Source organism: Neomonachus schauinslandi, chromosome 2, assembly GCF_002201575.2.
Source record: "Neomonachus schauinslandi chromosome 2, ASM220157v2, whole genome shotgun sequence".
Taxonomy (NCBI): Eukaryota; Metazoa; Chordata; class Mammalia; order Carnivora; family Phocidae; genus Neomonachus; species Neomonachus schauinslandi.
This window is the reverse complement of record NC_058404.1, coordinates 133,711,269-133,735,085: the sequence shown is the minus strand read 5'-3', so window position 1 is coordinate 133,735,085 and position 23,817 is coordinate 133,711,269. Positions and strand designations below refer to the sequence as shown.

General features: G+C 39.5%; 1 pseudogene; it reads left to right on the top strand.

Moving 5' to 3' along the window:
• The first annotated feature begins 1,442 nt into the window (after positions 1 to 1,442).
• Positions 1,443 to 1,782, top strand: LOC123324077 (annotated as a pseudogene).
• The last annotated feature ends 22,035 nt before the right edge of the window (positions 1,783 to 23,817 follow it).

The following is a 23,817-nucleotide window of genomic DNA, read 5'->3' as shown; positions in this document are numbered from 1 at the left end:
GCTAAAGGATAAGAGGCCATTGGAGGAGAAGCAAGGTACCCTAGCCCACAGACAGCCAACTACCAGACACATAGGCGAGGCCATCTGGCACCAGCCAACCCCCAGCTGACCTACCAACTTATCTAGAAGCAACTAGAAACCATGGACTCATGAATAAGCCCATCTAAGACCAACAAGAAAACCACCAAGCTGATCCCTTACCGTAACCATCCCATACCTTTGTGTTTTAAGCCACTAAGCCTTGAGGTAGTTGTTTATGCAGCAAAAGATAATTAATATAGACTTAAATACCTCCAAGTAGGTATTACTCTCACCCTGCCCTCCTGGTTACCCATCTTTATCCCACTGTCACCCACTACCCACCCAATAGCTGATCTTTTCTCCACCATCAAAACTCATTTTTTCCACGTTTTTACAACCTCAAAATCCTTGATTAAGCTGACAAACTAATACGAATTAATTCATTTATAAGTATGAAATAATCCTAATTAGTGTAATTAGAGTGTAATAAACAAGACAACATACATACACACCGAGTCCCCAAAAAAGGCCCCAAAATAAACCTCCCATTTCTTCTATCATTCTCCTGTGCAACATTCTGACTAATACCAGAAAGGAAAGGATTTCTCCTTCCAAAGCAGCAACTTGAGAATTCATGGGCTTACCTCTTTTTCCTCCTTCCAAGAAATAAAAGTTAATTTTTATTATTTCCAGTAGAGATATACCCAAGTTATGAAATCATGGCTCTAACTTCTTATCTCCTTCCCTCTCATCAAATTCGAATGGTTTCCAAATGAGTTGATTAATCTTTCTCTACCAAAATCGACATATCTTGAGTAATTTCCAACTTACTCTCTGAACAGTTAAGCCCTTCAAATGCCCTTTTCTTGTTCCTCTGTCATAGTCAAACCCTCTACCTCCAATGTCAAGGTTTAACAAAACTCTCAAATAACAAGCCAGGTCTGATTTACATACTCCCAATATATTAGCAAGTCACAAAACATTCATTTAACCTACAAAACTTCCCTCCTGAGTAGTCTACCATTGTTCTTTCCTAACTACATTTTTATAATAAACAGCACATCTGCCTCTTCTTAAAACATAATCATTCATTTAGAAAACACTCAGTACTTGCCTTACAGAGAACCTCCTTTCTCCTGGTCTCATGATTCCATCCTGAAACAATAATACTCCTGGCCTCCCTCCCCATCTCCTCACTTACTCATCCCAAGGGAAAGAAAGTAAATGTATATTATTGTGGGCTTTGGGAGAAAGAACTAAGCAAACTTGAGCCTCAGTTTTCATATCTGCCAGTGTAGGGAGGGCATGTCTTAGTTGACTCTCTACTATGTTATAAGCATACTCTGTCTTCTTCTCTGCACTGAGAGCATCTCTCCTGTCACAGCCCCTCATCCCCTGAAAATGTAAGCTGTCTGGCTGCAATGGTGCTAAAACCACCAGAGACACTGACGGATGAGAGCCTCAGCAACTTAGCAGCCCCACGTCCCCTGACCTCACTTATTCCTAGTTGCAGCTTCTAAACCAGTGCCATTTCAAGGGACATCAACACAGCAGCCAAGTTCACTGGGGCTGGGGCTGCCACGGGGTGGCTGGCTCTGGGGCTGGAATTGGGACTGTGTTTGGGAGCCTCATCATTGGTTAGGCCAGGAATCCCTCTCTGAAGCAACAGCTCTTCTCCTATGCCATTCTGGGCTTTGCCTCTTGGAGGCCATGGGGCTCTTTTGTCTGCTGGTGGCCTTTCTCATACTCTTCACCAGGTGAAGGAGCCATCTCCACTTCTCATAGCTCTTTCTCCCATGTCTTGTCTGCCCTGTATGTTCCTTTTCACATATCTCCCCAGGCAGCCTGGGGAAAGTGGTTGGCTCAGGATTTGACAGAGGGAAGACGAATACTGTATTAATGGGGGCGGGGGGGGGTGAGATTAAGCATAGTAGGCCAGGTTCTGCCCCTACAGAGAGAATCCTACTATTTTGAAGGGTTAAGTCCAATTAATGAGAGATTATATAAAAACAAAAAAAACAAAATAAATATCTTCCTGTTTTGATCTCCAGACCACCTGCTGAAAGGACAAACAGGGACTAGAAACTAGGCCAGCTTCTCGCATACCAAGTCAGCTCTTTGGCACATTTCTTCCAACTTTTCCACCCAGAGGCAGTCCCTCTTTACAATCATCTTCCAGGAGTGGGTGTTTTCTTCTAATTCTTATGCCCAAAGGAAGAGGAAGATGCTTTTTTCTAATCTGAACAATGACAGTTGATGTGCTAGCAGCAGCCTGTTGATTTTCAGCTGAGTCCTCTATCTCTTACTTGATTCCCAGCTTAAGAAGGAAAGCAGTGTGTCACTTATTTAGCTCCTAAAATTCCAACACTACTATGCACCAGAAATTATGAGGGATGTTAGGGGGGCAAAGATGAGTAAGACAGAGACCCTGACTTCAAAATGCTGTCTAGATAAATTCCCTAGGTCCTCAAAATCACTGTTTATTTGTTTTTTGGTTAGTTTGTTTTTGTATAGAGAGAAAGACAAAGATTGCTCTCTAGAAATATCTACACTCTTGGCTCCCCTCTCAGAGTCCTGAAGGCTCTTCCAGGCATGGGTGGAATCATGTGGGCCAGGGGTTAGTATAGGGCACAGTGATTATTAGGATGATGGCACTGTGACTGGTGAAAACAGACACAAACATAGGATTCAAGTTCCTTAAAAGTAGGTGAACAACAAAGTTTACTTTACATATTGACAGCTACACATGGCAGGAAAGAAGTGGCACAACCAAAGTGAAGGGCATATGCACCTGCCCAACAGAGGGACCCACGTGGTTGATGATAGCGAAGTAGTTGCTCAGGGTAAGATTCTGCTGGTCCCTCTGAAAGTTCACTCTTGTTATTGCCATGGAGCTTTGTTATATCCTCCCAAGCCACCCCCAAGTTCTAGAGACCCTGATTATGAATCTGCCTGCCCACCAGGGTTACCGCAATGCTGGTTTACGGAGGGCTGGGTGAATGAAAAGTCAGTGTCCCAATATAGCATCTCCCAGCTTTTCTCATCCCTTTGCTTATGGGGTCGGGACTGATTGCAGGACTAGGCCTAGGCAGCCCTGAGCTGGAGCTGCTGGGAGATGGGCAGGGTACTAAGGCCAAAAATGACAGGAAAGCTGAGGTAGCCAGAAGCAACTTTCAAAGGGGAGTCGAATCCCAGAATCCGACCAGATAAAAGGGAGCCCAAACTACAATCTGGGAACAAATGAATGAGGGAAGGGAAATACCAGAAAGAAGAGAATCTTGAGCAACTACCCAGAATATGTAAAGACTACACAGAGAGCTTTTTAAGCTTGCTTTTTTATGCAAATACGTTGCTCTAGTATAAGGGGTTAAGATCAAGTGGACAAATAATAACTTATTCTGACATCCCTCATACATAAAACTCCTTTTTAAACTGCAGTTTTCAGGTGCTTTCATCTTAGAAGTAAGAGGTATTATAAGTATATTTCCTGAACCAAAAGCAAAACATGATTATATAGTCTGTCCACATTGTTTAAAATATCAAGCCACCTTGGAAAATTGGACCTCCAAGAGTAATTTTAAAGAGAGAGAGCACATACCTTTATTCAACACCTACCATATTCTCAGCATTTTGTTAAGCACTTTGCACTAAGTATCTCATTAAATCATTACACAAAGATAAAAGAAAAAATTATTGTCACTTTCCAAATAAGAAAACTGAGGCCTACTGAAATTAAGTGACTTGCCAAAGTCATGTGCATGGTGGTATCAGAAGCTGAACCTGTGAAGTCTGGCTCCAAAGCCTACACACTGAACCACCGCCACTTCACCACAGAGCTAACGAGGGTAGAGGAAAATTTTTATTTGGCAAAGGGGAGAAGGACAAGTATTCTGCCCACAGAGGATGCCCAGGAATCACATACTAATCTAAGGAAGAGAAGGGGAGAAGGGAAAGAGTTGGCCACAGCTCCTGATGTTAAAAATGCTACTTTGTAGGGGCGCCTGGGTGGCTCACATGATTAAGCATCTGCCTTCGGTCAGGTCATGATCTCAGGGTGCTGGGATTGAGTCCTGCATCAGGCTCCCTACCCAGCAGGGAGTCTGCTTCTCCCTCTCCCTCTGCCTTTCCCCCTACTTGTGTTCTCTCCGTCTCTCCCTCTCTCTCAAATGAATAAATAAAAGCTTTTTATGGGCACCTGGGTGGCTCAGTCATTAAGCATCTGCCCTCGGCTCAGGTCACGATCCCAGATCCTGGGATCGAGCCCCGCATGGGGCTCCCTGCTCCGCGGGAAGCCTGCTTCTCCCTCTCTCACTGCCCCTGCTTGTGTTCCCTCTCTTGCTGTCTCTTTCTGTGAAATAAATAAAATCTTTAAAAAAAAAAAAAACTTTTTAGAAAAATTGCTGAGTCATATGGCAATTCTTTAAAAAAAAAAAAAAATGCTACTTTGTAAGTCCGCCCTCCCTGCGACTGAACACATGCTGGTGTTATAGGATCCCAATCCTTATCATGCCTTCTCAAGACCTTCTGTCAGGGTAATCTGCATGTACTCTCTCCAACTATTCTGTAATTGCACCCTGAATTTGCAGACGGAATTCTTACTTCTCTTACCCTCAGAAATAAACTCACATAACCACAACTTCGTGAACCAATTTTGTCAATTTCATATCTGAATGTTTAAATCAAATTTTGCCACTATTATTAAGAAAAAAAAAGAGGTACCTGCCATTAAAAAACCACTGTCTGCAAAAAATAAAATAACATACTCATTGGGAGATTATTTTGCTTTCTTTTTATTGTTAAGAATCCTTGCTGAGGGGCACCTGGGTGGCGCAATAGGTTAAGTGTCTGCCTTTGGCTTGGGTCATGATCCCAGGACTCTGGGATTGAGCCCCACATTGGGCTCCCTACTCAGTGGGGAGTCCGCTTGTCCCTCTCCCTCTGCCCCTCCCCTGCTTATGCACGCTCTCTGTCAAATAAATAAATAAATTTATTTTAAATTAAAAAAAAAAGAATCCTTGCTGAAAAGGAAGTGGTTAGAGATCCAAATTAGAAGCTGGAGAGGACATTCACACTTAGTCACAGTCCCTAGCCACACTCTATGTGTAAGGTAAAAAATAGACCATTTCTCATCCGCTGTTAAGAAAAAATAAAAATACTTGTACATGCTTGAAAAATATAGATAAAATTATAAGGAATCAGCATAAACAACAACCTACGAAGAACTTTTTTAAGTCTAAGCATTAAAGTGACACAACTTCCCACTGAGAAATAAAAATAGATTATTAACTAATATGCTACATTATCTACATGCTTTAGTTCAGGGTCATTCTTGTCAGATAATAAAGCCTAAAGGGAAAGAATCCCTGTATCAAAGCCCTGTTCATTTTCCTCCTTTACTCCGACCCTGCCCAGAAGGAAGCCCATGGTTAGGAGACACCATTTTCTCATGCCTTTCTCTTCAGTATTAAGGGTCTACCTATGAATGGTGCTGAATGGTTTATAAAAATACAGTTTTATGGGTTGCCCTGCTTGGCTGGGAATTTTGAAACTGTTAAAAAAAAAATGGAGTGTGTATATATATTTTATATCCCTTCTACCTCTCTTCCTCTGATCCCCAAGAGGAGTAAGGTATGGTCTTGAGCTTGTCCTTCCTGAGACAGCCTGGCCATCTGCATGCTTTCTACTGGTGGCCTCTTGCTCTCTTTCTCTCTCCAGTTTCTCTGGCTTCTCTCCCCATGTGGCTTGGTAATGGAAATGCATTCTATACAAGCTTTCCACTAGGTTTTGAGACAAAAGCTCTCTAGTTCCTTCCCCTGCATCTCATGTTCTCTTCAGCCTCTCCTTGGTAGTTATGGAGTAATAGGAATGTGATTCAGATCCCTGCTATGGAGTGGAAGTAAGCAGAACAGGCATTTAACCCCTTTTAGTCCTAAACTGCTCAGGCTAACATTGCTTATGCAATGCAGTTCCTGGTAGAATCCAATCTAGCTTACTGGAATTCTTCTATAGAAACATGGTATATTTCCTTCATGCATTTTTTTTTTCAGGCTCTTGTAAAGAGGGATTACTAGTGAAAGTCTGGATCCAGTTATTCCTGGATCCCAGTCCTAATACAATTAAGATGCCACAACGCAGAAGCCCAACACCCTATTTCGAGAAGAGCCGGTATGCAGTTTTCATATTCACTCTTTTCCTCAACCATGGTAACTGGCAGTGTTTCAGATGGTGGCTATCCCATCATCATGGATCCCAAAGGAAGGAGACTTGAGCAGAACTCCAGCCAACCCATGGTAGGCATGTAGTGTAAACTGAGAAATACATCTTGTTGTCATAAGCCACTAAGATTACACAGTTGTCATCCAGCATAATCTAGCTTACCCTAATACAGTGATTGATGGTGGTGGTGGTGTTTCAGGAGTTAGTTCAAACATAAGTAGTAATAATACATCAAATCTGGTGTGCCAAAGCCTATGATTGGTAGATAACATAGCCTGTATGTTTTCCTTGAGACTGGCCTACAGGATGAATCAAACTGTCCTAGATGATTTAGGACATCCCATTGGATGACAACACTTTCGGAACTCCAGAGAAACTGCTCTTAGAGAAGAATCTGCTCAAATCTCTTTTGAGAATGTAAGACCTGCAGCAAATGGTTTCACCACTGCTCCCACATTCTAGGGACAGTGCCTCATCTACTGACACATATGACAACCCTGATGCCTAAATGTTTATCTACATCCACCTTACATATAAATGGAAGGCTTATTACGTGATTATAGAAGCATAAGCAAAACATCTCTACCAGGAAATTCCTCTTCCTTTCAGATGTTACAGTGCATTCAACATCCCCATTTTCATTGTTCAAAGAATGAAATGTTAGCAACTAAACAGGAGTTTTAGCTAGCTAAGTTTAAACTCCCACCCACTGATAATTTCTCTTCTGCATGCTTGACAAATAGCTATCCGCCTCCTTACAAAGACAACTTGTCACAGGTGACTTCTTTCATTTGGCCAGCAAAAATTGTTAGAAAATTCTTCCTTATAAAAGGTTAAAATTTGCCTCCACATTCTTTTCTTTTAATCTAACATTTAAAGCTTCTGCCCATTTTACCTGTCTTGAAATTCCAGGGTTTTTTTTTCTAAGTTCCTAGACAAAAGGTTAATCCTGGCAAGAAATGAGGACTTGGGGAAGCAGATTGAAATGAGTTTGTTAGAAAAATATTCTCTCTCTGAGTCCTTGGAGTTAGTCTGTCCTGGATTCTGAGTCATGTATAGTCCAGAACAATTACAGGAGTGGGAAAAAAAAATGGGCCCTAGGCAAATGGAATTAGACCAAGAGATGGACAGGAACCCAGCCTTGGTTGGTGCAGAAGCTGTGACTTATTTTTGTGTGTGTTGTCCTTCATCTTTAAACTTTCAATAAAGACTTGTTACTAATTACAGTCTTATCCTGGATCATTAAAACCTGTAATCCGTAAACCCAATGAAGGCAAGGACTATTGTCTTTTTTTGCTTGCTTTTTTTATCAACACTCTTATCCCTAAACCTGTATTAGGCACTCAATAGCTATTTGTTGAATGAATGACAAAACATTTATGTGGGAGATTAGGAAGTGGTCTGGGTTTATCTTGGGGATTCTGAAGAGAAATAATTTAATTTAAAATCTGCAAGGGTCATGCTTTATTTCAGACTGAATTGGGTGCAGGGGGCCCAATCTTGTAAAAGCATTATAACCAATTTATTGAGATTTTAATGTTTAATTATGGATAATTTCAAATATACTCAAAAGTATTTAAAATGGTATAATAAATTCCCATGTATCCATCTGGGGCCAACACTAATTTGCCCATGGCCAATTTTGCCCTATCCACATCTCCATCTATCCCCTTTCCCCCCAATTATTTGAAGCAAATCCCAGGTATTATGTAATTTCATTTATAAATATTTTAGTGCAAATCTCTAAAAGATAACAACTTGTCTTTAAACACAACTAAAATACCGTATCACACCTAAAAATAATTCCTTGATAATATCAAACATGTAGTGTCAAGTATTTAATTGTCTCATAAATCTTACAAATAGGTTTTTTCACCATGCTTATTTTAATCAGGATCCAAATAAGGAACAGATTAGGAAATAGTTGTAGTCTTTTAAGTCTTTTTTAATTTTCTTTTTTTTTTAAAGATTTTATTTATTCATTTATTTGAGAGAGTGAGAGAGAGAGAAAGAGAGTGAGAGAGCACATGAGAGGGGGGAAGGTCAGAGGGAGAAGCAGACTCCCTGCCGAGCAGGGAGCCCGATGCGGGACTCGATCCCGAGACTCCAGGATCATAACCTGAGCCGAAGGTCACTTAACCAACTGAGCCACCCAGGCACCCAAGTCTTTTTTAATTTTCAGGTTCCACTTTCACCTCCTTTTTTTTCCTCTTGCAATTTATTTGTTGAAGAATTGTGCTTGAATGTCCTGTAGAATTTCTCAGTTTGATTGATTACATCTCCTCAGTCAAGGTTACTGCCTATGTATATTCTTTTTCTTTCATTTTGATTTTGATTCCAGTGAGTTAACATATAGTGTTAATATTAACTTCATTTGTACATATAGTGATTCAATACTTCCATACATCACCCTGTGCTCATCCAAGTGCATCCCTTTTTTTTTTTTTTAAGATTTTATTTATTTGACAGAGAGAGAGACAGACAGAGAGGGAACAGAAGCAGGGGGAGCGAGAGAGGGAGAAGCAGGCTTCCCGCAGAGCAGGACCCTGGGCTCATGACCCAAGCCAAAGGCAGACACTTAAGAACTAAGCCACCCAGGTGCCCCTCAAGTTCATTCCTTAATTTCCACATCTAATTAACCCATTCCCCACCCCAGTCACCATCGGCTTGTTCTCTATAATTAAAAGTCTGTTTCTTGCTTTGACTCTGTCTCTCATTTTTTCCCTTTGCTTATTTGTTTTGTTTCTGAAATTCCACATATGAGTGAAATCATATGCTATTTGTCTTTCTCCAACTAACTTACTTCGCTTAGCATTATACTGTCTAGTTCCATCCATGTTGTTGCAAATAGCAAGATTTCATTCTTTTTTATGGTTAAATAATATTCCTGTGTGTGTGTGTGTGTGTACACACACATATCTTCTTTATCCATTCATCTGTCAATGGACATCTGGACTTCTGGGCTCTTGCCATATTTTGGCTATTGTGGACATTGCTGCTATAAACATTGGGGTGCACATATCCCTTTGAATTAGTATTTTTGTATTCTTTGGGTAAATGTCCAGTAGTATAATTGCTGGATTGCAGGGTATTTCTATTTTTAACTTTTTGAAGAAACTCCATACTGTTTTCCATAGTGGCTGTACAAGTTTGCATTCCCACCAACAGTGCAAGACAGTTCCCCTTTCTCCACATCCTTGCCAACACCTGTTGTTTCTTGTGTTGTTGATTTTAGCCATTTTGATGGGTGTGAGATGATCTCATTGCAGTTTTGATTTGTATTTCCCTGATGGTAAGTGATGATGAACATCTTTTTGTGTGTCTGTTGGCCATCTGGATGTCTTCTTTGGAAAAATGTCTATTCATGCCTTCTGCCCATTTTTCAATTGGGTTATTTGTTTTTTGGGTGTTGAGTTGTATCAGTTCTTTATATATTTTGGATACTAACCCTTTACCAGATATGTCATTTGCAAATATCTTCTCCCATTCCATAGATCACTTTTTAGTTTTGTTGTTTGTTTCCTTCCCTATATGGAAGCTTTTTATTTTGATGTAGTCCAATTAGTTTATTTTTGCTTTTGTTTCCCTTGCCTCAAGAGACATATGTCTAGGGGCGCCTGGGTGGTGCAGTTGGTTAAGCATCCAACTCTTGGTTTCAGCTCAGGTCATGATGTTGGGGTCATGAGATCAAGTGCCATGTCAGAGCCTGCGCTCATCTCAGAGTCTGCTTGAGATTCTCTCTCCTTCTCTCTCTGTCCCTCCCACTCCTGCTCTTTCTCTCTCTCTAGAATAAATAAATAAATCTTAAAAAAAAAAAGATTTGTTAAAATGTCTGAGATACGTATGTAGAAAAAAGTTGCTATGGCTGATGTCAAAGAAGTTACTGCCTATGTTCTCTTCTAGGATTTTTATGGTTTCAGGTCTCTTATTTAGGTCTTTAATCCATTTTGAATTTATTTTTGTGTATGGTATAAGAAAGTGGTCCAGTTTCATTTTTTGCATGTTGCTGTCCAGTTTTCCCATCACCATTTATTGAAGAGACTGTCTTTTGCCTTTGGATATTCTTTCCTGCTTTGTCAAAGATTAATTGACCATATAATTGTGGGTTTATTTCTGGGTTTTCTATTCTGTTCTATTGATCTATGTGTTTATTTTTGTGCCAGTACCATAGTGTTTTGATCACTATAGCTTTGTAATATAACTTGAAGTCTGGAATCATGATGCCTCCACTTTGATGTTCTTTTTCAAGACTGCTTTAGCTATTTGGGATCTTTTGTGGTTTCATACAAATTTTAGGATTGTTTGTTCTAGTTCTGTGAAAAACGCTACTGTATTTTGATAGGGATTGCCTTAAATGTGTAGATTGCTTTGGGAAATATAGACATTTTATTTTATTTATTTATTTATTTTTAAAGATTTTATTTATTTGTTTGAGAGAGAGAGAGTGAGAGAGAGTATGAGAGGGGAGAGGGTCAGAGGGAGAAGCAGACTCCCCACTGAGCGGGGAGCCCGATGTGGGACTCGATCCTGGGACTCCAGGATCACGACCTGAGCTGAAGGTAGTTGCTTAACCAACTGAGCCACCCAGGCGCCCAGTATAGACATTTTAATAATATTTGTTCTTCCAATCCATGAGCATAGAATGCCTTTCCATCTCTTTATGTCTTCTTCAATTTGTTTCACCAGTGTTTTAAAATTTTCAGAGTACAGACTTTCACTTCTTAGGTTAGCTTTATTTCTAGGTATTTTACTATTTTTGATGCAATGTAAATGTGATTGTTTTCTTAATTTCTCTTTCTGCTGCTTCATTATTGGTATATAAAAATGCAACAGATCTGTACAATGATTTTGTATCCTGCAACTTTACTGAATTCATTTATCAGTTCTAACAGGTTTTTGGTGGAGTCTTTAGAGTTTTCTTTTTTTTTAAGATTTTTATTTATTTATTTGACAGAGACACAGCGAGAGAGGGAACACAAGCACGGGGAGTGGGAGAGGGAGAAGGAGGCTTCCCGCTGAGCAGGGAGCCCGATGTGGAGCTTGATCCCAGGACCCTGGGATCATGACCTGAGCTGAAGGCAGACGCTTAACGACTGAGCCACCCAGGCGCCCCTCTTTAGAGTTTTCTATAAATAGTATCCTGTCTTCTGCAAATAGTGGAAGTTTTACTTCTTCCTTACCAATTTGGATGCCTCTTATATCTTTTTGTGTCTGATTGCTGTAGCTAGGAGTTCCAGTACTATGTTGAATAAAAATGGTGATAGAAGACATCTTGTCTTATCCTGATCTTATGGGGAAAGCTCTCAGTTTTTCCCCATTGAGGATGATGTTAGCTGTGGGTTTTTCATAGATGGCCTTTATTATGTTGAGGTATGTTTTCTCTAAATCTATTTTGTTGAGGGTTTTTATCATAAATGGATGTACTTTATCAAATGCTTTTTCTGCATCTATTAAAATGATCATATCGTTCTTATCCTTTCTCCTATTGATGTGATCTATTACATTGGTTGATTTGCAAATATTAAACCACTTTTGCAACCAAGGAATAAACCCCACTTGATTGTGGTGAATGATTTTTTAAAATATATTGTTCAATTCAGTTTTCTAGTATTTTGTTGAGAATTTTTGCAGCTATGTTTATCAGGGACATTGGTCTGTAGTTCTCCTTTTTAGTGCTGTCTTTTTTTTTTTTTTTAAGATTTTATTTATTTATTTGAGAGAGAGAGAATGAGAGACAGAGAGCACGAGAGGGAAGAGGGTCAGAGGGAGAAGCAGACCCCCCGCTGAGCAGGGAGCCCGATGCGGGACTCGATCCCGGGACTCCAGGATCATGACCTGAGCCGAAGGCAGTCGCTTAACCAACTGAGCCACCCAGGCGCCCCTTTAGTGCTGTCTTTATCTGGTTTTGGTATCAGGGTAATGTTGGCCTCAGAATAAATTTGGAAGTATTCCTTCCTTTTCTATTTTTTGGAATAGATTAAGAAGAATAGCTACTAACTCTTCTATAAACGTTTGGTGGAATTCACCTGTGAAGCCATCTGGTCCTGGACTTCTTTTTGGGAGGTCTTTTGTGGGGCTTTTTTTTTTTTTTTTTTCTTTTTTAGAGAGGGAGGGGAAGGGAGGGGTAAAGGGAGAGGGAGAGAGAGAATCTTAAGCAGACTCCCCACCCAGCACAGAGCCCAATGTGGGGCTCAATCTCACAACCCTGAGATCATAACCTGAGCCAAAATCAAGAGTCAGATGCTTAACTGACAGAGCCACCCAGGCACCCTGGGAGTTTTTTGATTACTGACATAATTTCTTTGCTGGTTATTGATCTGTTCAAATTTTTTATTTCTTCCTGTTTCAGTTTTAGGAGTTTATATGTTTCCAAGAATTTATCCATTTCTTGTAGGTTGTCTAATTTGTTGGCATTTGGTTTTTCATAATATTCTCTTATGATTGTTTGTATTTCTGTGGTGGATGTTATTTCTCCTCTTTCATTTGTGATTTTATTTATTTGAGTCCTTTCTCTTTTCTTCTTGATAAGTCTGGCTAGAAGTTTATCAATTTTATTTATTTTTTTCAAAGAACAAGCTCCTGGTTTCATTGATCTGTTCTATTGTTTTATTAGTTTCTGAATCATTTATTTCTGCTCTAATCTTTATTATTTCTTCCTTCTGTTGGTTTTAGGTTTTCTTTTTTGTTCTTTTTCTAGCTCCTTTAGGTGCAAGGTTAGGTTGTTTGAGATTTTTCTTGCTTCTTGAGGTAGACCTGTATTGCTATAAACTTCCCTCTTAGACCCACTCTTGCTGCATCCCAAGGTGTTGAACCATTGTGTTTTCATTCTCATTTGTTTCCATGTGCTTTTTAATTTCTTCTTTTATTTCCTAGTTGACCCATTCATTGTTTAACAACATGTTATTTAGCCTTCATGTATTTGTGGTCTTCATATATTTTTTCTTGTGGTTGACTTCTAGTTTCACAGCATTGTGGTCAGAAAATATGCTTGGTATGATTTCGATCTTCTTGGATTTGTTGAAGCTTGTTTTGTGGGCTACTATGTGATCTATTCTAAAGACTGTACTATGTGCACTTGAAAAGAACATGTATTCTGCTGTTTTAGGGTGGAATGTTCTGAACATATCTGTTAAATCCATCTGGTCCAGTGTGTCATTCAAAGCCATTGTTTCCTTGTTGATGTTCTGTTTGGATGATATGTCCACTGACGTAAGTGGGGTATTTAAGTCCCTACTATTATTGTATCATTATCAATTACTTCCTTTATGTGTTATTAACTGTTTTATGTATTTAGATGCTCCCATGTTGGGTGCATTTAATATTTATAATTGTTATATATTTTTGTTGGATTGTCCCCTTTGTGATTATATAGTGTCCTTCTTTGTCTCTTGCTACAGTCTTTGTTTTAAGGTGTACTTTGTTTGATATAAGTATTGCTACAACAGCTTTCTTTTGACATCCATTGGCATGATAGATGTTTTTTTATCCTCTCACTTTCAATCTGCAGGTGTCTATAAGTCTAAAATGGGTCTCTTGTAGGCAGCATATAGATGGGTCTTACTTTTTTTATCCATTTTGTCACCCTACCTCTTTTGATTGGAACATTTAGTCCACTTACATGAAAAGTAATTATTCATAGATATGTATTTATTGCCACTTTATTACTGGTTTGTGGTTGTTTTTGAAGATTTCTCTGATCCTTTCTTGTCTTTCATGTTTTTTAAAATTTTCTTTAGTGATATATTTGGATTTCTTTCTCTTTATTCTTTGCATATTTATTAGTGGGTTTTGAAATATGGTTACCATTAGATTTGTATATAACCTCTTCTGCATATAGCAGTCTATAGTAAGTTGATGGTCATTTAAGTATGAACCCATTCTTTTCTCCTCACCTCCAAACATTTTAAGTATGTTATTATATTTTACATCCTTTTATTTTGTAAGTCTTGACTGATTTTTTACAGAAATATTCATTTTTACTGCTTGTGTGTGTTTCCTGCCTTAAACTGTCACTTTTGGTCTCTCCTTTGCACTCAAAGAATCCCCCTTAATATCTTTCAAGGCTGGTTTCATGGTGACAAACTCCTTTAGTTTTTGTTTGTCTGGAAAATTCTTTAGCTCTCCTTCTATTCTGAATAATAGCCTTTCTGGATAGAGTATTCTTGGCTGAAGATTTTTCCTATTCATCTCTTTGTATATATCAGGCCACTCTCTTCTGGCTTGGAAAGTTTCTGCTGAAAACTCTGCTAGCCTTATGGGTTTTCCCTTATAAGTTAATGACTTCTTTTGTCTTGCTGCTTTTAATTTTTTTTCTTTATCACTCTATTTTGCCAATTTAATTACAATATGTCCTGGTGTGAGCCCGCCTTTGTTGATTCTGTTGGGGGTACTCTGTGCCTCCTAAATCTGGATGTGCGTTTCCTTCCCCAGATTAGGGAAGTTTTCAGCTATTGTTTCTTCAAATAAATTTTCTGCCCCCTTTTCTTTCTTCTTCTTCTGGGACTCCTATAATACAAATGTTATTGCATTTTATGGAGTCACTGAATTCCCTATGTCTATTCTCACGTTGCATAACTCTTTTCTCTCTCTTTTGTTCAGCTTGATTACTTTCCATTACTCTGTCTTCTAGGTCACTAATTCGTTCCTCTGCTTCTTCCATCCTGCTGTTTATTCAATCAAGTGTGTTTCTATTTTCATTTATTATACCCTTTATCTCTACTATATTATTCCTTATCTCTGTGTTAAGGGTCTCACTCATGTCTTCCACTCTTTTCTCAAGTCCAGTGAGTATCTTTATGATCATTGCTTTAAACTCTATTAGGCATGTTACTTATATTTATTTCATATAGATCTCTGGCTGTGGCTTTGTCCTGTTCTTTCATTTGGGATAAATTTCTCTGTTTCCTCATTCTGTCTGTCTCTCTATGTCTATTTCTCTGTGTTAAGAAAGTCAGCTGCATCTTCTGCTCTTGAAAGTAATGACTTTCTAAAGAGGAGGTCCTGGAGTGCCCCAAGGTGCAGTGTCCCCTGTTCATTAGAACCTGGCACTTCAGGAGAGTATCCCATGTGTGTTGTTTATGTCCTGCAGTTGTCTGAGTCACTTTTCCTTCACGTGCAGTCATCTGTACTGACTCTGCCTGTTGTGGGCTGTGCTTGCTCTCTGTGGTGTTAGGGGGACCCAAGCAGGCCAGCTCTGTGAGAGGTGTGCTTGTTGGGGAACTTGAGGGCATGGCAGCGATGTTAGCAGAAGGTGCACTGGGCCACTAGTCCTATGCCGGACCTCCTGAAGTGTGGGGGTGGCTGGAATCTGCACACTGGCAGCCAGGGACATGAGGCTGGGCACAGCGCCCAATGGTGGCTGGGGTCATGTGGCTGGGCATGTGTGATGGTTGGCCTGGTGCTGTGGCAGGGCACAACATGGCCACAGCTGTGCACCTGGCAGCCATACACCAGTAGAGCAGGGCTAGGCAAGACACACAAGGGTGACTGGGGGTGCACAGCTAAGTGTGGTGGGGCAAATGTGCACAACACTTGGTGACAGCTATGCACCTGGTGGCTGGGCAGGGCACCCATTCAGCTTTCACAAAATCTGCCCTGAGCCTGAGGCTGAGACCAGCAGGCCTGGAGTCTAAAAGTTCTCAGGAGAACTCATGGGTGTGGGGTACTACTAGCACGTTAGGTAGCAAGTATCTGGGCAGCCCCACCTCCAACATGTGTCTATGCTTATGCCAGAGGGCAGGGAAGAAAATGGCACCTGCCAGTTCTGTCATTTTGGAGAAATCCCCCAACATGCTCAGAAATCAATATAAACAGATCTGTCTCCCATTTGCTGTCCGGCCCCCCTCCCACCCCTCCCCAGCATTGTGTAAAATGCCGTTTTTATGTTGCCTCTCCACATAGGCTGCTGTTCCTTTAAGGGTGGTGACCCAGCTATCACTCACCCTCTAGGCTTGCTCAGGGCTGAGTCAGCTGACCTCCGAAGTTCTGGGTTTCAAGCCCCACTGGTTTTACAAACTCAGTCCCTCTGGTTTTTAAAGCTAAATGGTATGGGGATTAGTCTTCCCGTGTGAGCTCCCTGGTGTGAGGGCCTGTTTCTCTGCCCTCTTCCCACGTGCAGCTCCCTTCCTCCTATGGGCAACCTCCCTCTACCTTTTTGAACTTCCTAAACTTTCAGATACACTTCTCCTGTATATTTAGTTGTGGAGCTTGCTCAACCAGACTTCGGATGGCTCTCCAGTTTATTGACTTGGATATGGATAATGTCTAGTTGAAAACATGGGACAGGGTGAGCTCAGGGTCTTCCTACTCTGCCATCTTCTCAAGTTCCTCCTACTCCTCAGTATATTCTTCTGTCCTCTGGATTCCTTGTAAATTGGCAGCAATCTCAATTTTGGCCAAAAATGTATTAATAAAATCTTTTTCCTAGAATTTGTACCAGAAGATATTACATAAGGCATAAAAATCTTAAAATTTATAACTGGACACAGGGTTCTGTTTTTTGTGAGAAAGAATGCACAAACACACAAACACACACACACACAAACCCTTATCACCAAAATTAATCATAAGAAAAGTTCAAGTAATAGCAACAACAGAGGGGCACCTGGGTGACTCAGTGGGTTAAGTGTCTGCCTTCGGCTCAGGTCATGATCTCAGAGTCCTGGATCAACCCCAGCATTGGGCTCCCTGCTCAGCAGAGAGCCTGCCTCTCCCTTTCCCTCTGCCTCTCTTCCCACTCGTGCTCTCTTGCTACCTCTGTCTCTCTCTCAAATAAATAAATAAAATCTTTTTTAAAAAACGATAGGAACACAAATGCAAATTAACTTGAGTATCAAAGAAATGCCAAAACCTGAGAGTCATTTAAACTGAGGCTTGTGGAGCCCCTGGGTGGCTCAGTCGTTAAGCATTTGCCTTTGGCTCAGGTCATGATCTTGCGTTCCTCGGATTGAGCCCCGCTTCCGGCTCCCAGCTCAGCGGGAAGCCTGCTTCTCCCTCTCCCATTCCCCCTGCTTGTGTTCCCTCTCTCACTATTTCTTTCTGTATCAAATAAATAATAAAATCTTTTAATAAATAAATAAACTGAGGCTTGAATGTTCAAAACCCTATTTTTGATTCAAAGAAATAAGCTCTATGCCCCAGGTTTGGGTTCAGCTTGCCTCAGCAACCACTAGAGGGAGGCCAAGATACATCTGAAAAACCCACACTTAAAGTCAAACCTGAAAGATTTCATTTTTCCTTACATGCTTAAAAAACAAACAAAAAATCAGACACAATTCCAATTAAAAATTTTAAATGATTTATTTTGTGTTTTACAAGGGAACATTATGCTAAAGTTATTTTATATCTAGGATCTGTCAGCAATGTGGGGGGAAAACAGCCCTTGTGTGTTCTGTACAAAGTACTCAACAAAATGTGCTTCTGAAGGCTTCCTTTTACCTCAATCCTTTTCTTTTTTTTAAGATTTTATTTATTTATTTTTTCAATTGAGAGTGAGAGAGAGAGAGCATGAGTATGGGAGTGTGGGGAGGGGCAGAGGGAGAAGTAGACTCCCCGCCGAGCAGGGAGCCCGAGGTGGGACTCAATCCCAGGACCCTGGGATCATGATCTGAGCCGAAGGCAGACGCTTAACCATCTGAGCCATCCAGGCGCCCTACCTCAATCCTTTTTAAGATATTAAAAGGTACAAGAATCTAGGGCCACCTGGGTGGCTCAGATGGTTATGTGTCCAAATCTTGATTTAAACTTAGGTCTTGATCTCAGTGTCGTGAATTCAAGCCCCACATTGGGGCTTGAAAAAATAAATTAAATTAAAATTAAATTGGGTGCCTGGTGGCTCAGATGGTTAAGCGTCTGCCTTCGGCTCAGGTCATGATCCCAGGGTCCTGGGATCGAGTCCCACATCGGGCTCCCTGCTCAGCGGGGAGCCTGCTTCTCCCTCTGCCTCTCTCTCTCTGTCTCTTATGAATAAATAAATAAAATCTTTTTTAAAAATTAAATTAAATTAAATTAAAATTTTAAAAAGATATAAGAACTTAAGTAGTAATCATTTCAATGGTTGAATTAGGGTTTTTTAAAATAAATTCTAAGTAATTTTTTTAAATTCAATACCCAATTCCCTTCTAAATTATAATTTTAAAACATTAAACTGTAAAATAAGCATAAAGATACCCAATAAGTTCATACTTTTCCAATGATGATTAATTTATTTGAGGGAATTGGGGAAGATAGGAAATTCTTTCCTCTAAAAGATAAGTCAGTACCCCTTTGCTAGACTAGAGCTACACACAGACTTCATCAGCCTTGTGGATAATACAGCTGTTTCCTGTCCTACAAGTAATTAACTAAAATGTCAGAAATAACTTATTTCTGCTTTTGCCACAAAATATATGCTTTCCTTATAAAGCCTTATAATTTATGTTAACATAGCTCTTTAAGGTTTACAACTCATTTTCACATGCTATTTTATTTAGCTCCAAAATTTTATAATTGGAGAATATTGTTCCCATTTTAAAAGAACATTCCAAAAAAATAAAAGAACACTCCAAGCAATGAGATATCTTTTTCGCAAACTTCCACAGTCATAATTTGCATAAACAGAACTCATATCCAAAGCTTCTAAACTTCTAAAACTCGGGAACTTTGCAACTTTACTGATAATACCATGCCAGGAATTTCAGGTCCCCATGAACAAGACTGTTTCTCATTGTTAACACCTGGGAGACTCTAAAAGCATCAAAGTGCTGCTTAGACTTTTCATCTCAGTAGACTTTGCAAGGAACGAGAAAGGCCTGCACTGAACAGCCAGCCTTAGTACCAAATGGAAGATCCATCCTCAGGTTCCTTCATTCTTCTACGACAGAGGACTTAGAGCCACAGACAGCACTGCGGTGGTTGGGGAGCAAGCCCAATGGCGTACACCCTGAGAGGCATACAGATGTGCAGAGGCTGCAGGTTTTTTCCATGGCAATGAAAAGTGTGCTTTTCATTGAATGAATCATGAATATCTCGACTAGAAGATGGGGGTAGGGGGAGGTATCAACTATAAACCCAGAAGAAATAAGGCCAAGTGGTATGCTGATGGATCTTTAACAAATACCTCTACCAGAGGAGAGGAAAGAAGGCCATGATTTATCATGCCATGGTATACATACTCCCATCATGGCCAGTTTCAATCTACCAAGTATTTCTGAATGTGGAGTTGAGAAGCAATGCTAACAATCAGCTCTTGCCCACCACTCCTCCAGCCCTATGTTTAGAGCACCCCACTCTGTCCCTCCTCTGGTGGTGTAAATATTAGAGGCAAGCCTAATGGGAAACCTCTACTGTTCTCTATGGGCTCTATGAGGATGGATTTTCCATGAGCACAGGTGGCTTCCTGGGCTATCCCTCACTTCTCCCTGGGGGGGGCAAAGAACTTATTTATGTGATTAGTGTGTTACGGAGAAGGAACTGTGTGATAGGCTTCCTCCCTTTCCTCTCAGGTCTACCTGCCTGAAGAGGGTGTGCTTTCTACTTTGACTGCTGTCATAAGATAAAAGTCAGTGACCTCATGTTATAATTTTCCTGACATTTCACCCTACTAGCACCCTCTTTAATTCTGAAAAGTGTCTTGGTTTGGACAATAAATATGTCACCTTAGGTAAAAGAGACTGTCCCTGGAGAGCAAGACCCACAGGCAGCTGGGAGAAGGGCTGCCTATTTCTGGGTGCAGTCCTAGGAAAACCGCTGTTACTACAAAACTGAGTCCCATTTTTATTTCATCTGTTTGACCCTATTATCTAGCTCTAGTTATGTTCCAAACCAAGGAAGTAACAACAGAGGAATGATTTTTGGAGACCTTTAAAACTTCAACAAACTGAGTGCCCTGAAAAGTGACTGGTTGTGTCTTCTGGACAAAAAGAATGTAGAGGTCCATAGGCATAGATACAACGAAGATGAGTTTCATTCAAAAGAGGACCCATAAGCTTCCAAATCTCCATTAAGTAAACAAAAGATAAAGTTTTAGTGAGAGCTGACCCATCAACAACCCTACCAAATTGTAAGTTTATAATGAAATGGGTGTGACTTTCTAAGCTGTAAGTTACTGCCACACATATGTAGGATACATCATACTATTTATCGCTGCCTGCGCATATTTAGGCTAGCTACTATTAGAAGGACCTTCTGAGTTCCAAATATCATTCTTATCCAGTTTTAACCCCCTTTTGCCCTATAAATAAACTCCAGACTTCCTTCAGCCCCTTATCTGTGTTTCTATATGATTCAGCTGTTGAACACCCAAGTGGCCCTCAGAGTAAAATAACAAAGCTCTTGGTATTTGTGACACACTTAAATAGGCGCTATTTCAGAATATGTCTCTAAACTACCTTCTTGCCTTAAATCAAAGTCCACCTGACTGTCTGACTGTATGTTTATATCAAATATGGAATTGACCATTTACTTTTTAAAGATCACATCCAGTTACAAAGAATCCCAACTGGCTCATACAGCTCAAAATATAAATAAATAAATAAATAAATAAATAAATAAATAAATAACCCAATTTAAAAATGGACAAAGGACCTGAATAAACATTTTTCCAAAGAAGACATAAAAATGGCCAATAGGTGCATGAAAAGATGCTCAATATTACTACCCATCAGGGAAATGCAATTCAAAACTACAATGAGATGTCACCTCACAAATGTCAGGATGTCTACTATCCTGTTAGGACTAGTAAATAAATTCAGTAAAGTTGCAGCATACAAAAATCAGCTGCATTTGACTACACCAATAATGAACTATAAGAAAGAGAATTTTTTTAAAATTCCATTTACAATAGTATCAAAAAGAATTAAATACTTAGGAATAAGCCTAACTAAGAAGGTAAAAGATCTGTACGCTGAAAACTAAGATATTGAGGAAAGAAATCAAAAGAGACACGAACAAATAGAAAGATATTCTGGGCTCACAGATTGGAAGAATATTGCTAAAATGTCCATACTACCCAAAGCAATTTACAGATTTAATGAAATCCTTATCAAGATTCCAATGGCATTTTTTCAGAAGCAGAAAAAATAATCCTAAAATTTGTATGGAACCACAAAAGATCCCAAATAGCCAAAGCAATCTTGAGAAAGGAAAACTACATTAAAGGCATCACACTTACTGATTTCAAACTATATTACAAAGCTATGGTAATCACAACAGTATGGTATTGGCTAAAAAAACAGATATATAGATCAGTGGAACAGAATAGCCCAGAAATAAACCCATGTGTATATGGGTCAATTAATTTATAACAAAGGAGACTAGAATATACAATGGGGGAAGGACATTCTTTTTCATAAATGGTGTTGAGAAAACTGCACAGACACATGCAAAAGAATGAAACTGGACCACTATCTTACACCATGCACAAAAATCAACACAAAATGGGTTAAAAGACCTAAATTTAAGACCTAAAACTATAAAACTCCTAAGAGAAAATTTTAGAAGTAAGGTCCTCAACATGGTCTTGGCAACTATTTTTTGATTTGACACCAAGCAAATGCTACAAAAGCAAAAATAAACAAGTGGGATTACATCAAACTAAAAGTCTTCTGCACTGCAAAGGAAACCATCAACAAAGTAAAAAGGCAACCTACTGAATGGGAGAAGATTTTTTTTTAGATTTTATTTATTCATTTGAGACAAAGAGATAGAGAGAGAGAGCATGAGCAGGGGGAGAGGCAGAGGAAGAAGCAGGCTCCCCGCTGAGCCAGGAGCCCGATGCGGGGCTCGATCCCAGGACTCTGGGATCATGACCTGGGCCGAAGGCAGACGCTTAACCACCTGAGCCACCCAGGCGCCCCTTGGAGAAGATATTTGCAAATGATATATCCAATGGGTGGTAAATATCCAAAATATATAAAGAACTCATATAGCTCAACATAAAAAAAAAGAAATATCATACAATATAGTAATTCAACTTCCGATTATTTACCCTAAGAAAATGAAAATATGCACCCCTGTGTTTATTGCAATATTATTACAATAGCCAAGATATGGAAGCAACCCAAGTATCCATCCATAGGTGAATGAATAAGATATGCTGTGTATACACACACACACACACACACACAAAGGAGTATTACTGGGCCATAAAACAGAATGAAATCTTGCCATTCATGACAACACGGATGGATCAGAGAGTATTACTCTAAGTTAAATTAAGTCAGACTGAGAAAGACTAATACCATGTGATTTTACTTATATCTGAAATATTTAAAAAAATGAACAAAGAAAAAGTAGAAACACACTCATAAATATGGAGAACTAGTGGTTACCAGAGGGGAGGGTGGTGGGGGGGATAGGCAAAATAGGTGAAGGGGATTAAGAGGTACAGACTTACAGTTGTAAAATAAATAAGTCACAGGGATGAAAAGTACAGCATAGGAAATATAGTCAATAATATTGTAAACAACTTTTATGGCAATAGATGGTAATTACACTTGTGGTGAGCACAGCATAACATACAGAGTTGTTGAATCACTATATTGCACACCTGAAACTAATACAATATTGTATGTCAACTATACCTCAACTAAAAAATAAAAATTAAAAAAATATATATCATAAAAAATAAAGAAAATATGGTATACAAACACACGATGAAATTTTATTCATTCTTTTTTTTTTAAAAAAGGAAATCCTGCCATTTACCACAACATGGATAGACCTTGAGGGTATTATGTTAAGTAAAATGAGCCAGACAGAGAAAGACAAAGTTAAACAAGCCAGACAGAATGGTATCAGTTATATGTGGAATCGTTTTTTAAAAAGTCAAACTCATAGAAACAATGAGGAGAATAGTGGTTGCAAGGGGCTGGGGGGAGGGTGAGGAAAATGGAGAGAAGTTGGTAAAAGGATTCAAACTTCCAGTTACAAATAAATAAGTTCTAAGGATCTAATGTCTAGCATGGTAACTATCATCGATAATACTATATTGTGTAATTGAAATTTGCTAAGAGAATTGCCAAGACCATGTTGAGGAGCTTACTTCTAAGCATTCTTGCAAAAATATAAAAAAATTAAAAAATAATTACTACTAGATGTCCACATCCTTTTGCAATTAGGATTTTGTAAAGTGAAATATTTCTTTCAAGCATGTTAGCCACCACCTATGCTTTCAAACTCCTCCCAGTCAGTATCCAGTGACAGCAGAGTAGATGGACCTTGGGATAACATACACAGAGATATACTCATGGAGAGCACAGTGTAGAAAGTTGCACAAAAGCAAAGTGGCTCTGTATTCCATTAATGTAACCAAACACTGAGAAGCAGATTTAGACTGTTCTGGCCCTGCCTAACTGTAACCAGCAGCAGCTGAGCTGTAAGCACACCAAGAACATAGACCTCAGGGTGGGGAGGAATGCAGCAAGAACACTTCCAGACAATTTTACTGATGATCTTGTTAGTTTGGTTATTTTCTTGCCAGGACCACACATACACACCCATTGGCTGTGCCTCTAGATCATGAAATGCGGTAGAAATGTGTCAATTGTTCAGTTGATATCAACAAGACAAAAGGGCACCCATATAATTCACAGTCCAAAGAGG